The 14,050-nt window shown below is 50.9% G+C and overlaps 1 protein-coding gene across 1 annotated transcript in view; it reads left to right on the forward strand.

Annotated features, from left to right (window-relative positions):
* Positions 1-1,119: 1,119 nt before the first annotated feature.
* The window catches only part of CERS4 (ceramide synthase 4), a 33,371-nt gene continuing 20,440 nt past the window's right edge, over positions 1,120-14,050 (forward strand). The window contains exon 1 of the mRNA XM_068980808.1: positions 1,120-1,235. The gene's annotated coding sequence lies outside the window, so the exon portion shown is untranslated. The remainder of the gene's footprint in view (positions 1,236-14,050) is intronic.

The raw sequence follows: 14,050 nt of genomic DNA on the forward strand, positions 1-14,050 counted from the left end.
CGGCTCTGCTGTCCTCCCCCTTTGTGTATGTGGAAATCAATCTCAGAAGATGTGAAGCAACTTGCCTAGGGCTCCACTGTCAAAATAACCTGGGGTTCACCCACCTCACCCCGGGTCTGCTACAGGGAGCGACTTACTGTTCAAAGGTGAGCCACTTGGCTAGACGTCGTGCGGCTGGCCAGTGGTTCTGGAACCCTCTTCCCTTCAACTGGCGACAGCTGGACTGCAAGTCTCTTACATAGATGCTGCCCAGGTGCTCACAGACTACCTCTGCGCGATGTGGGATTGCCCAGCATTCACGGCTGGCCCTGGCTCCCTGCCTCTGTGAGCTGGGGGGTCACCTTCTGTTCCTCCTTACAAGAGGGAGCCTGGGGTTTCTGCACCACCAACACCATCCTACCTCCCCGCCTTTATCTTCCCAACTCTGCCACCTATCTCTGCACCCCACTGAACCACAGATTCACCCACCTGCCCTATACGCCAGGGGGGTGGGTTCCTTGGCTTCCCAACTCCGCAGTCGGTCCCATGAACCAAAAATTGGACCAGCTCGGCCTGAGAGCTGGGACAGGTCACCAGACCTTGGGGGCACTGGGGGTGGCCTCCGAGCCCTGAGGTGGTGAGTCGGGGGGCCTTCTCCACAACACCCAGCGGTGCACTCAGGCGGGTCCAGGCGCGCATGGTGTGTCGGCAGATACACGGATGGATCAGAGCCGGGCCAGCAAAGAGGACCCGGGAGGGCGCTGGAGAGGACTTGCAGAGAACGGAAGAGAAATGGGGGCCGGACTGAGCGCGCAGCAGATGGGGGTAGGTTCAAAGGAAAGAGCTACCGCACAGCGAAGAAACCTGTGGCGGGGTTCAGGCTAAACAGCGCCGCGGGGCGGGGCGGGGCGGGGCTGGAGGCGGGGCCAAGGGGCGCGGGGCGGGGTTGGAGGCGGGGTCCCTTATGCGGGCCGGGGGTCTAGGAAGCGGCCTTGTTGCACAGACGGGCCCGAGCGCTGCTAGGACCCCGAGCCTCGAAGGACTCAGCCCGGCCCCGCCCCGGCCCCGCCCCGATCCCGCCCCGCGCTGCCCCCAAAGCCTGCTTCCCGGCCCCCCGCAGAGGCGGTGCCTGGAGCAGAGTCCGGGTGCCTGGTGTCGGCGGCGCGCGTCTCCTCCTCCGCAATTGCGCCAGGCTAGGTGTCCGCCACCCACACCATCGCCGGCCCCTGGTGCTCCCGACCGCCTGCGCCCCCCAGGTAAGTGAGACCCCAGCGCTCCGAACGCGGCCCGGAAGGCCACCCTAGCAGCGAGCTCCGCCCCGCCTCCACGGCCATGGCGTCCGCGGCGGTCCCCAGACACAGCCGCTGTCCCCCATCACCTCATCCCGGACGGCCTCCCGGGGCTTACCGTCTGCTCCCAGGCCCCGGCCGCCTCCCTGAGAGAGCCCCGCTCCCCCGAGGGCCGGGGCGCAGCGAGCGCAGGAGGACGCGGCGGCTGCGTAACGGGCGGGCGGGAGTGGGGACGAGCCTAGCGTGACGGGGCGGGGGCGGGGGTCTTGGGGAGTCCGGACTGTGTGAACGAGAGGAGCGCGATGCGGGGGTCTGTCGGTCGGTCACCAGAGAATATGGGGATGCAGCCGGGGCCCTAGCCTCAGAGCCCGCAGCCCGGCCGCGTAGACTGTTAGGACCCGCGTAAACAGACACAGATCATGCCAGCTCATGCACAGTGCGAAGACCACACCTCTAGGAGATGGGCGAGGATCACGGAGGAATTCTCCGAAAAGGTGTCAGCCGGACCTGAGAGAACCAGCCAGCGAGGGGTTTTTAGGCCCAGAAAACAGCAAAAGATTATGAGGCAGGGCCCAAATTGGCAGAGAGAGGGCCCAAATTGTCTGCAGAGCGGAAAAGAGGCGAGCGTGGCTCAAGTTCAGTGAGCCGGGTATCCGAGGTGCGAAGACCTTGGCCTCGGGCCACGAAGATAACGAGCAGTGTTTGGATTCCGTTCTCAGGTCTGTGGGGACCACGGAGGCTTAGAACAAAGTGAGTGACCGGGTCCAGCTGTGTCTTAAAAAAATCCAGCAGCTACTCTGCCCCCAAAAAAAGAGATGGGAAGAGGAGATTGTTGGTTTGGACCCGACAGGAAGGGGGAGATGGAAAGTGGGCGGTTTGGGGTTCTTCTTTGGCAGAGAGACTTCACCTGCATTCCCTGCCTGCTCAGAAGTGGGGCAGAAGAAAGGTGCATGGAAGAGATTTCTGGTGTGGGCAGCTGGGAGTGTGGAAGGATGGGGAAACCGAGGGAGAAACAGGTCAGGGGGCGTGAGGCTGTTGTGACTCAGACTGATTTGCAAAACCTGAGATGCCACCTGAGGGGGAACGTCCTGAAGACACCACTGGGAACCCAGGCCAGGTCCAAGGTGACTGAGTGCAAGGGGACAGCCTGGATCTGTTGTACGGGACCACTTGAAATAGAAATTCTGGAGTGTAGAGGTGTCTTTGAAGCCCCCAGAATCCCCAGCCTCAACTCAGCCCCCTTCCAGGAGCGTGTGTGTGTTCAGTTGTGTCTGACTCTGCCACCCCATGGACCATAGCTTGCCAGGCTCCTCTGTTCATGGAATTTTCCAGGCAAGAATACTGGAGTGGGTTGCCATTCCCTTCTCCATGGAATCTTCCCGACCCAGGAATCGAACCCACGTGTCCTGCATTGGCAGGTGGATTCTTTACCACTGAGCCACATGGGAAGCCCCTTCCAGGAGCAGCTGCTATGAGTAAACTTGGCAGGGATGAGAGTTTCCGGACCCTCACTCAGCATACCTGGGTCCCCAAGGCCCCAGCCAGGCTGCAGGGAGGAGGCAATCGGAACCTTCCTTGCCTGGCCTCCCCGCACACCTATTTCCAGCTGGGAGAGAGCCTTGGTCATTGCATTGGCCTTGGGGCCCTAGAGAAAGTTTTCTGGGCTTCAGTTTGCCCATCTATAAAATGGGTCCATAGTACCTGTATCTGGGAATGATGTTCCAATCAAAGGCAGCTTCAGCTAAGAAATAAAAAGGGGTTTGGCTAATCCCAGGGCAGCCTTATGCCTCGGGTGAGGGGGAGGGGCTGCAGCCCTGGTAGGAATTCAGGGCCCAGTGAGTCTCCATTTCTTGCTCTGAGAAATGGGAAGAACTCAAGTGTGTCCACCTCCAGAACCCACAGGCGTTGGCAGATCAAGTGAGTCAGGCATGTAAAGTGTTTGGTTGGCCCAGCGCCCAGCGCGAAGTGCTCACTGGGCACAGGAACTGCTGTCATGATTGTAGTTGGCCGTGGGGAGCAGGCCAGTCCTCCCACTGCCCCTGGGACTCCCACAGGAAGGCAGGCTCTGGGGGGCACGCTCCTGTCTTATCTGGGCACTGCAGGCTGTCCCTTCTCTGGCTGCTGCAAGCTGCCTCCGAGCTCATCCTGCCAGTTTGAATGCAGTGCTCTCAGGCTGGTGACTTCGCCTGTGGTTCAATTTCTTCACCTGTAAAATTGAGAATAATAGCAGTCATCACCTCAGAGGTGAGCGCAATGCCCATCTGGTAATAATAACCACCTGGTAAAGCAGAGTGGATGCCTTGAGGGGGTGGAGGGGGGAAGAGGGAGGAGCCCAGAGAAGTGACCTGACTCAGCCTCGGGAGGGGTCAGGATCAGGCTTCTTGTTGGAGGTGACCATTGGCCTGGTTACTAAAGATTGTTAAGAGTTTGTGCGCAGGACTTCCTTGCAGGTCCAGTTATTAAGAGTCTGCCTGCCAGTGCAGGGGATGTGGGCTCGATCTCTCTTCAGGGAGGAGTCCATGTGCTGTCGGGCAACTAGGCCCATGCATCACAGCAGTGGAGCCTGTACTCTAGATGTGTGGCTACTGAAGCCTGCGTGCCATAAAGTCCGCAACAAGACGAGCCACTGTGATGAGAAGCCGACGTGCCACAACTAGAGAAAGCCTGTGCACAGCAACAGAGGCCCAGCGCAGCCAAAAATAAGGAAATAAATAAAATTTTTTAATTAAAAAAGTAGAGTTCATGGGCAGAGAGACCAGTGAACAGAGATGTGGAGGGGAGTCACCTTGGGTAAATGGGAGAAGCTGGGGGCAAGGAGCCAGGAAATCAGCATGGGAGAGACTGCACTGGTCCAGACCATGATGAGGCTGGACCAGGAGGAGGTGTGGCTGAGTGAGAAGTGAGTAGATCCTGGATAGGCTTGAAGTTGGGCTTCCCCAGTGGCTCAGGGGTAAAGATTCCGCCTGCAAAGCAGGAGACACAGGAGATGCGGGTTTGATTCCTGGGTCGGGAAGATACCCTAGAGAAGGGAATGGCAACCCACTCCAGTATCCTTGCTTGGGGAGTCCCCATGGACAGAGACGCCTGGCAGGCTATGGCCCATAGTGTCGAAAAGAGCCGGATGCGACTGAAGCGATGCGTGCATGCCTTTGTCAGTGTGATTCCATCACACCAGGTCTCCACCCTGACACAGCAGGAGCACAGCTCTCTCCCCACATCCTCCCAGGCTTCCCAAGTCATATGTGGCTTCAGGGCCCCGTGAGTGTGTCTGGGGAGGGGGTCAAGCCCCTGCCAGCCAGCCCCTGGGGATCCCCTTCTACCTTGTGCTGGTCCCCAGTTCCCACCCACCCCATCTGTCATTGATGCATTCAGTACGTGCTGATGAAGCATGTGTGCTGGGAGGCAGTGGGGGCTAACAGGGAACAAAATGAAGCTTCTTTGCCACCCTCTACCACCACCAGGTCATGGGTGGAGCTGATGTTCTGGGAAGGGGGCAAGAGAAACCTGAAGGATGAGAAGGAGCCAGCCAGGTGGACATCTGGAGGAAGGGCATTTCAGGCAGAGGGACCAGCATGTGCAAAGAGCCTGAGGCAGGACCCAGCCCGGCATGTTGGAGATTTAGCCAAGTGGCCTGTGTGGCTGGAGCACCATGAGCTAGGGGAGAGTGCCAGATGAGAAGACTGAAGGTCCTTGAGCAAACTCTGGGAGGCACAGGGAAGCCTAGCGTGCTGCAGTCCATGGGGTCGCAGAGTCGGGTACAACTGAGCAACTGAACAACAAAGCTTCTCCCCTTCCTTCTGCACATGCTGGGGCCTCTGATGACCTGGGAGGCTTCCTGGAAGGGCTGGAGGGAGTGGAAGGACGGAACAAGTGGGAGGGCGCTAATGTAGGCAGAGAAGGGGGCCAGGGAGGAAGAGGAGGAGGACGCAGAGCCCAGAGCTGGGTGTTGGGGCAGCATGTTCACAGAGAGGTGACAGGAGATGGCAGGCAGGGGCCTGCTGAGCCTTGAGGACGAGCAGCAAAAACCCACGCAGGTGTATTTTGAGGGTGGCTCCTCCACCAGCCCACAGTCCCTCCCTTTCCAGGTGCAGAAGAAAGGGTTTGGTGTCCCGCCCCAAACCCCCTGTGAACCTGGTCAGGGTTGAGACAGAGGCCAACTGCGAGCTTTGGAGAAAAAAAGCCAGCCTGGACAGATCTGCTGTTGCACTGCAAGACAAATTTTTAACCACTGGCCCACCAGGGAAGTCGCTGAAGACAGGCTTAGGTTTCAGTGAATCCCAGCTCTCCACTTCCTACCTGTCCCCTCCCCTGTGCCTCAGTTTCCCCAGCTGCAAAATGGAGATGACAGAAACCCCGGGCACTGGACACCCGCCATGGCTTCCTGGGACCCTGACCAGAGAGTGGAAGGAGTTGGGGGCAAATTAGACACTTAGGACTTTCCTGTGTATTCCTAGAATTTTTCAGAAATGTGTGAAGAATGAGGGGAGGGGGCTACTTTACTTCTGGTAGCCCAAGTCTCTCTTAAAGGTAATATGTGTGTGTGTGTGTGTGTGTATATATATATATATATATATATATATTTTTTTTTTTTAAGATGCATTTATTTGATCTAAGAGCCTGGCTTCCCAGGTGGTGCTAGTGGGAAAGAACCCAACTGCCAACGCAGGAGACATAAGTAACTCCGGCTTGATCCCTGGGTCGGGAAGATCCCCTGAAGGAGGACAGGCAACTCACTCCAGTATTCTTGCCTGGAGAATCCTGTGGACAGGAGAGCTTGGTAGGCTACAGTCCAGAGGGTCACATACAGTCAGACACGACTGAAGCAACAGCACGCACACATACAAAGAGCCCACAGAGCAAGCCTGAGTTGTGGGTCCTGGGTTTGGTGAGGTTGACTCTGAGGTTAAGGATTTTCAGAATCTTTTCCAGGGGTACAGCTATGGACTATAGTTTTCGTGCTTGAGTTGATAAAATCAGGAAGATGCTTGCAATGATGTCTACAAACCAAATAGGCTGCAGATGCTTGCCTGTTTCAACCAGTTTCAACCAGTGACACTATTCAGTCAAGGCTGAGTGATATTAATCAACTGAAATTTTAAAATTCAATGAAAAGGTCATGCCTTCAGACCTGGGGAAGTCCAAAAAGCACACAAGGCATCTGCATACCAGCCTTGCTCAAACATTACCTAGAAATAGGTAAAAAAAACTAGTGAGAAACCATCACTGTATGGACATCTGCAGCCACAGCTTCCATTCAGAGCAGTCCTTTTTTGTTACCATTTTATTCATTTCTGGCTGTGCTGAGTCTTCATTGCTGCACAGGCTTTTCTCTAGTTGCAGCGAGCGGAGACTACTCTTGCAGTGCGCAGCCTTCTTATTGAAGTGCCTTCTCTTGATGGGGAAGGTGGGCTCAAGGTCCCTCGGACTTCAGTAGCTGTGGCTCAGGAGCTCTAGAGCACAGGCTCTGCAGCTGTGGTGTACGGGCTTAATTATTCCGCGGCATGTGGGCTCTTCCTGGACCAGGGATCGAACCTGTGTCTCCTGCACTGGCAGGCGAACTCTTTAGAAGGGCATGGCAACCCACTCCAGTATTCTTGCCTGGAAAATCCCATGGACAGAGGAGCCTGGTGGGCTACAGTCCATGGGGTCTCAAAGAGTCAGACATGACCCAGCAGCTTAGCACACACACGCTGCATTACAGCCATGTTTCTGAGATTTGAACAGACCTCAGGAATCGTGGCCATGGACTCCAGGCTGAGAACCGTGGAGTCTCGTGGCTGCAGGAGGTCGGCGGGGTAGAGGGGGCCAGGCCAGAGCCAGATCATATAGACCTTGGTGACCAACCCCAGGCACGGGGAGAAGGTTGACTTCCCGCCCCCAGCAGCCGCAGTCTCCAGTGTCGGGGAGGCCTTTTAGAGTGAGCCTCTTTGGGACTGCTGTGGGGTGAATGGGGAAGAGGAAGTACTCTCATTACAGAAACACCCCTGGGTCTTAAAGGGCCCAGGCACAGACTCCCCTGGGGACTCTTCCCTTGGCTTTGGAACCTCCACCCACCTAGAGGGTGAGCCTTCTCACACAAGCCCAGCTTGGCTCCCCGCCCTTACCCGGGAGGGCGGGTAGGTAGGCAGTGGGGTGTTGACTCCATCACTGAAGGCACTGCTAGCCTGGGGCCACCCGGCAAGAGTGGATCTGCCCAGGCTGGTTTTTTTCTCCGAACTCACAGTTTGCCTCTGTCTCAACCCTTGGTTCCCCTGGGACCCTGGCAGCGCTGCAGGCCTGTGTTCATGCATGCGTACTCAGTTGTGTGCAACTCTTTGTGACCCTGTGGACTGTAGCCCTCCAGGCTCTTCTGTCCATGGGATTCTCCAGGCAAGAATACTGGAGTGGGTATCCATTTCGTCCTGCAGGGGATCTTCCTGACCCAGGGATCGAACCTGGGTTGCCTGCATTGGCAGGTGGATTCTTTAACACTGAGGTACCTGGCAAGCCCTCCTTTAGGTTACTCGCTTTAATGCTGTTACCAGAAAAGCAGCATTCCGTTTCACTTCTCCTTGCTTCTGTTCCCTGTTATTGAATACTTTAGAAACAACATCTACTAATTGAGAAGGGTTCAATTCAAGTACACTGCCAGGGTCCTCTGTCCTTGGGATCCTCCAGATCAGAATACTGGAGAGGGTGACCATTTCCTTCTCCAGGGGGTCTTCCCAACCCAGGGATTGAACCTGAGTCTCCCATATTGCAGGTGGATTTCTTTACTGCCTGAACTACCAAACTACCAGGGAAGCCCATACACCATCTAATTTCTGTAATGTTTTAATCTCTGGGGCGCTTCACCTGATGCAGGTCATCTGAGGTCCCAAGGACAGCCCACATGACAAGACTATTCATAGGAGAATCACCCTCCTTCTGGGAACATCGAGGCCCAAGGCTCCTGTAGCTGCTGCTGTGTCTTTAAGGCCCAGGTGACAACACTTGCCAACTTCCGCTTGAATGCTTGAACCAGGAGGGCTCAGACCTGGGCTGGCAGGCTCCCTAGAGTTCAGTACCTGCCAGGACCAAATGTCATCCTACTTACATTGTGTTTGTTTTGTGGCCACTGTCTGCTTCTGATGCTGACACTGGCTCTCTTTTTTCCTTTCCCATTAGAATTTATTACATGATACTGAATACAGTTCCCCGTGCTGTACGGTAGGTCCTTGTTGTTTATCTGTATATAGTAGTTTGAATGTGCTAATCTCAAACTCCTCATTGATTCCTCCCCTCACCCTTTCCCCCTTTGGGAACTGTAAATTTGTTTTCTATATCTGGGAGTCTGTTTCTGTTTTGTGAATAAGTTCATTTGTTTCCTTGTTTGAGAGTCCACGTGGAGGTGATACATGGTATTTGTCTCTGACTGACTTCATTTAATATGCTATCTAAGGTCCCTCCATGTGACTGCAAATGGCTTTATTTCATTCTCTTTATGGCTGAGTAATATTCCATTGTTGATAAGCACCACATCATCATTATCCATTCCTCCACTGATGGACTTTTAGGTTGCTCCCAGGTGCTGCTGTGAACCCTGGGGCGTGTGTATCTTTTCAAATTAAAGTTTTCCTGTTTTCTGGGTACATGTCCGGAAGTGGGATTGCTGGATCATACGGGAGCTCTATGTTTAGTTTTTTAAGGAACCTCCACACTATTCTCCATAGTGGCTGCACCAATTTACATTCCTACCAACAGTGTACAAGGGTTCCATTTTCTCCACACCCTCTCCAATGTGGGCTTTTCTCTTTCAGGGAAGGAAATGTGGATGGAGGGAGGCAGCCTGGGGAAAACCAGAGGCAGGGGATTTCCCTGGTGGTCCAGTGACTAAGATTCTGAACTCCCAATGCAGGGGGATCAGGGTTCGATCCCTGGTCAGGGAACTAGATCCCTCATGTGGCAACTAAGACCTGGTGCAACCAAATAAACACATAAAAATAAATATTGATAACATTTTTAAAAAGAAAAGCAATACCAGATGCAGAGAGATCAAGGTGAGGGTAACCACGAGAACTGAGATCAGAGACGGGGTCTTGGTAGTGGGAATTGAGCGGAGAAGGAACTTGATTGTTACGGGAGAGACAGATGCAATTGCAAGACCTGGAGAGTAGCTGAGTGTCTGGGGTGGTGGAGGGCAGGGGTGATGAGGAAGGGTCTGAGATGACTCTCAGATTCTTGTCCCCAAAGACTGGGTACATGGTGGGATGTTGGCCAAGAAGCTCACTGTGGTGGAGGATGACTCGAGTGAGATATATCTGGGCAAAGCGTAGCCAGGCGCTGTTGGGTTAACCATTTTGGCATTACGAGAGAAACCTGGAAACTGCAGGAATCTGGAAAACCAAAGCACAGGCTCACAGATAGTGGGGGTGAGATTTCCCAGGGAGAAAGGCTGGTGTGAGAGGGTTCAGGACTGGGCTCATTTAGGGTCAAAGGAGAAGAAAAGCGGCTTGGATTAGATTAGCCAGGATGCCATGGTTCTTGGAAGGAGAGACAGACGAAGGGGGCAGATAGAACACTAGGAAGAATGTATGCTTTTGAATTGTGATGCTGGAGAAGACTCTTGAGAGGCCCTTGAACAGCAAGGAGATCAACCCAGATAATCCTAAAGGAAATCAGTCCAGAATATTCATTGGAAGGACTGAAGCTGAAGCTCCAATACTTTGGCCACCTGATGCAAAGAGCCAACTCATTGGAAAAGACCCTGATGCTGGGAAGAATTGAGCGGAGCAGGAGAAAGGGACGACAGAGGATAAGATGGGTGGATAGCATCACTGACTCAATAGCCATGAATTTGAGCGAACTCCAGGAGACAGTGGAGGACAGAGAAGCCTGGCGTGCTGCAGTCCATGGGGCCTCAGAGGGCCGGACATGGCTTAACAACTGAACAACAAGAACACACACCACTAGGAGGTCAGGAATCCACAGACAGAACTGACCACCGGGGTTGGCGTGGGCCAGGGGGTAGTCACTGATGACCCAGGCAAAGCCCAGAGTAGATGGGGTGAAGTGTAGGCATAAAGGCAGCAGGTCCTGTTTTCCAAGAATGCAGGGGCTGATGTTCCGTGAGCCCATGTCCATCAAGAACACGAGGTGGTACGGAGCTGAGCTCACCTGCAGCCTGGTCAGTTACCAGCTATGTGGCCCTGGATAGATAAGACAGTTCATCCGTGACAGGAGAACAGTAACTGCCTTTATTTAGGATGGCACATTTTATGTTAGGTGAATTGTGCAATTAAAAAAAAAAATTAAGTCACCTTGAAATACACTTCTTGTAAAAATCGGTGACTCACAAAATAAGTGGACCAGCTTCCCCCAACTCCCAGCTTCCTGATAGAATACCTCTCCGGAGTGTGGACGATATCCTTTAGAGCACTCCAGTTGCACGTGTTGGATCTTTTGATGTCCCAAGGTCACTGAGACTGTATATTTTTTTAAATTGTGGTAAAATACATGCAAGCTAAACATTTTACCATTTTAACCATTTAACCATTTTTTTAATTTAAATTTATTTAATGGTTAAAATTACATTTCAACCATTTTTTAAATTTTAAATTTATTTATTTTAATTGGCAGCATTAAGTACATTCACAATATTGTGCAGCCACCGCTGTCCATTTCTAGATACACATTTTTATTCAATCTTTAGTTTTTTCTTTTCTCTTCTTCTGTTCAGTATTTGTTACTATCAGTCTCCAAGTTAGTTAGCTGTCTTTTCTACCAACTCCAATTTGCTATCAAGCCTACAGTGGGAGAAAAAAAAAAAAACCAAACACCAAAAAACTTTTCTTGGCTTTTTTTCTGGATAAATAATGCTTTCTTTTTCTTCTTGTACAATGTATATTGTATTGTATTTATTTCTTAAGGTGTAGTTGATGTACAGGATTATATGTTTCAATATTATATGAATCACTGTATAGTGATTCACAATTTATAAAGGTTGTATTCTATTTGTTGTTATCATAAAATGTTTACTCTGGTCCCTGTGCTGTACAGTGGGTCCTTGGAGCTTACTTATTTTATATATAGTAGCTTGTACCTCTTAATTTCCTACCCTTATCTGCCCCTCCCCCTTCTCTCTTCCTTCCAGTAACCACTAGTTTGTGGGCTTGTTTCTTTTGTGCTCGATTCACTAGCTCGTTTTATTGTTTAGATTTCACATATGAGTGATATCGTGCAGTATCTGTCTTTCTCTGTCTGACTTATTTCACTGAGCATAATACCGTCCAAGTCCATCCGTGTTGTTGCAAATTGCAAAATTTTACTCTTTTTATGGGTGAGTCCACAGTCAATTTTTCTATTTCAAATATTGTATTTTTCAGTTTCAGAATCTCCATTTGGTGCATTTTTTTTTTATAGTTTCTGCTTCCCTACTGAGGTTTTGCTGTTGTCCATTCATTAGGAGGTACTTTTCCTTCACATCCTTGCATATATTTATAACAGCCGCTTCAAAGTCCTTATCTGCTCGTCCCAACATCTGGGTCATCTCAAGGTCAGTCCTCAGTCATTTCCTTCTTTCTTGAGCATAGGCCATGTGTTCCTGTTTCTTCACACGTCAAGTAATTTTGGGTTGTGTCCGGGACATTATGGAAGATAACTTGTAGACACTGGATTCTGCTGTGTTCCTCTGAAGAACATTGATTCTTCCGCCACATCCCTTTTTAAAATTTTCACAGGCAATTTAACTGTCTGAACTCAAGTTCCAAAGTCTCTTTCCCCTGGGGTGGGAGGAGGGTGATACCTTTCTTTTCTTTAGCTTTACCCAGGCTGGTCGGAGTCTGCCCTGCACGTGGTTCAGGGGTTGGCAAGAGGCTTGCACAGCAGCTTTGGATAGGATTTGGACCTGATATGTTGTTGTTTTTTGGCTTTCCCTTTCCTGTGTGTTCTGCCCCATTGTTGAACTGTTATGGTCCCTTTGGATTCTGTCTTATCATTTTTTCAATCCAGTTTCTATTTCCAGTGAAAAATGGGGAACTCACCCCATGCCATTCCCTTAGTACAGGTGGAGACTCCCCTCCGACTTCTGCCTATTTTGGGTCACTCTCTAGAGCTGTACTGCCCAGTAGAATTTTCTGCAATGATGGAAATGTTCCATACCTACACTGCCCAATATGGTAGCCACAAGCCACATGTGGCTATTAAGCGTAGAAATGCTCATAATACAACTGAGGAACTGAATTTTAGATTATAATTTTAATTAATTGGAAGTTAAATGAGCACATGTGGCTAACGGATACCATATAGGATGCGGTAATACCAAAGCTTCAAAGTATAACAGTTTTTTAGCCTATAGTCCAGAGTTTATCATTAGTATCTCTGAGAGGGCTGGTCTGATGCAGCTAACTCCACTGTTATAAATACCAAGGACAGAACTCTTCTGGTGGTTTTCCATGACATGAATTACATGTTAGTCCATTACTGTATTTTGCTTTCATTTTTTTCAACTCAGTGATCCTACCAAGTCCATGAGCACAGCTCTTCCTCCTCTCTTCATCCCAATTTGATAATTTTCTTAATTAAAAATTATTTTAATTGTGGTAAACTACATATAGCAAAAAAATTATCATCTGGACCATTTTATACAATATTCACATTGTCGTGTAACACATCTCCATGACTTTTTTATTTGCCAAACAGAAACTGTTCCCATTGAACACTTAACTCCCCATCCAGCTACTCTAGCGCCTGGCACCCATCATTCTACTTCCTGTCTCTACAAATCTGACTCCTGTAACTAAGGACCCCCTATAAGTGGAATCAGATAATATCTGTCTTTCTGAGATTGGCTTATTTCACTGGGCATCATGCCCTCCAGGTTGGTCTGTACCATATCTTCCTCCTCCTTTTAAATGCTTATGTACTATTTCACAGTGGAATCCTGAATTTCTGATGGAATTTCTTATCCCCAGCATTGGACATCCAGGTTGCTTCCAGTTCTCACTGGAAGGGAGAGAGGGAGGAACTCCAAGGGACACAAGAAAATTTGGGGAGTGATGGATATGTGTGTGTGCTCTTTGCTATCCCATGGACTGTAGCCCACCAGGCTCCTCTGGCTATGAAAATTTCCAGGCAAGCATACTAGAATGGGTTGCCATTTCCTCCTCCAGGGGATCTTCCCAACCCAGGGATCGGGCCCACAGCTTCTGCATTGACAGGCAGATTTTTTCCCACTAAGCCATCTGGGAAGCCTATAGTCATGGATATCTTGATCTAGGTGATGAGTTCCATCAGTCAGTGTATATATATGTCAAATTCATTGAATCACACACTTTAAACATGCATAGTTTTTGCATGTCACTCAATAAAGTCATGTTTTTGGTTTTTTTAAGAAAAAAATTTGGCTGCATCACATAGCATGTGGGATCTTAGTTCCCCGACCAGGGATCAAACCCATGCTCTCTGCAATGGAAGCAGAGTCTGGACCTCCAAGGAAGTCCCAGAGTTGTGTGTTTTTATTTTTAACTAATTGCCCGAGCAGGAGACATAGGAGATGCAGGTTCGATCCCTGGGTCAGGAAGATCCCCTGGAAAAGGAAATGGAAATCTGCTCCAGCATTCTTGCCTGGGAAATCCTGTGGACAGAGGAACCTGTCCAGAGCCCAGAGGAGGGCTACAGTCTGTGGGGTCACAAAGACTCAGACACAACTGAGCACACACTCAGCAAGCACTCCCCTTACGAGCCCATCAGTTTGCTTGATCTCTCTGAGTCCTGTGCAGGTAACAATCAGATCCTGCTGCCCCACCCCCCTTGCCTCTGGGGCT

The sequence above is a fragment of the Capricornis sumatraensis genome, chromosome 9, assembly GCF_032405125.1.
Source record: "Capricornis sumatraensis isolate serow.1 chromosome 9, serow.2, whole genome shotgun sequence".
Taxonomy (NCBI): Eukaryota; Metazoa; Chordata; class Mammalia; order Artiodactyla; family Bovidae; genus Capricornis; species Capricornis sumatraensis.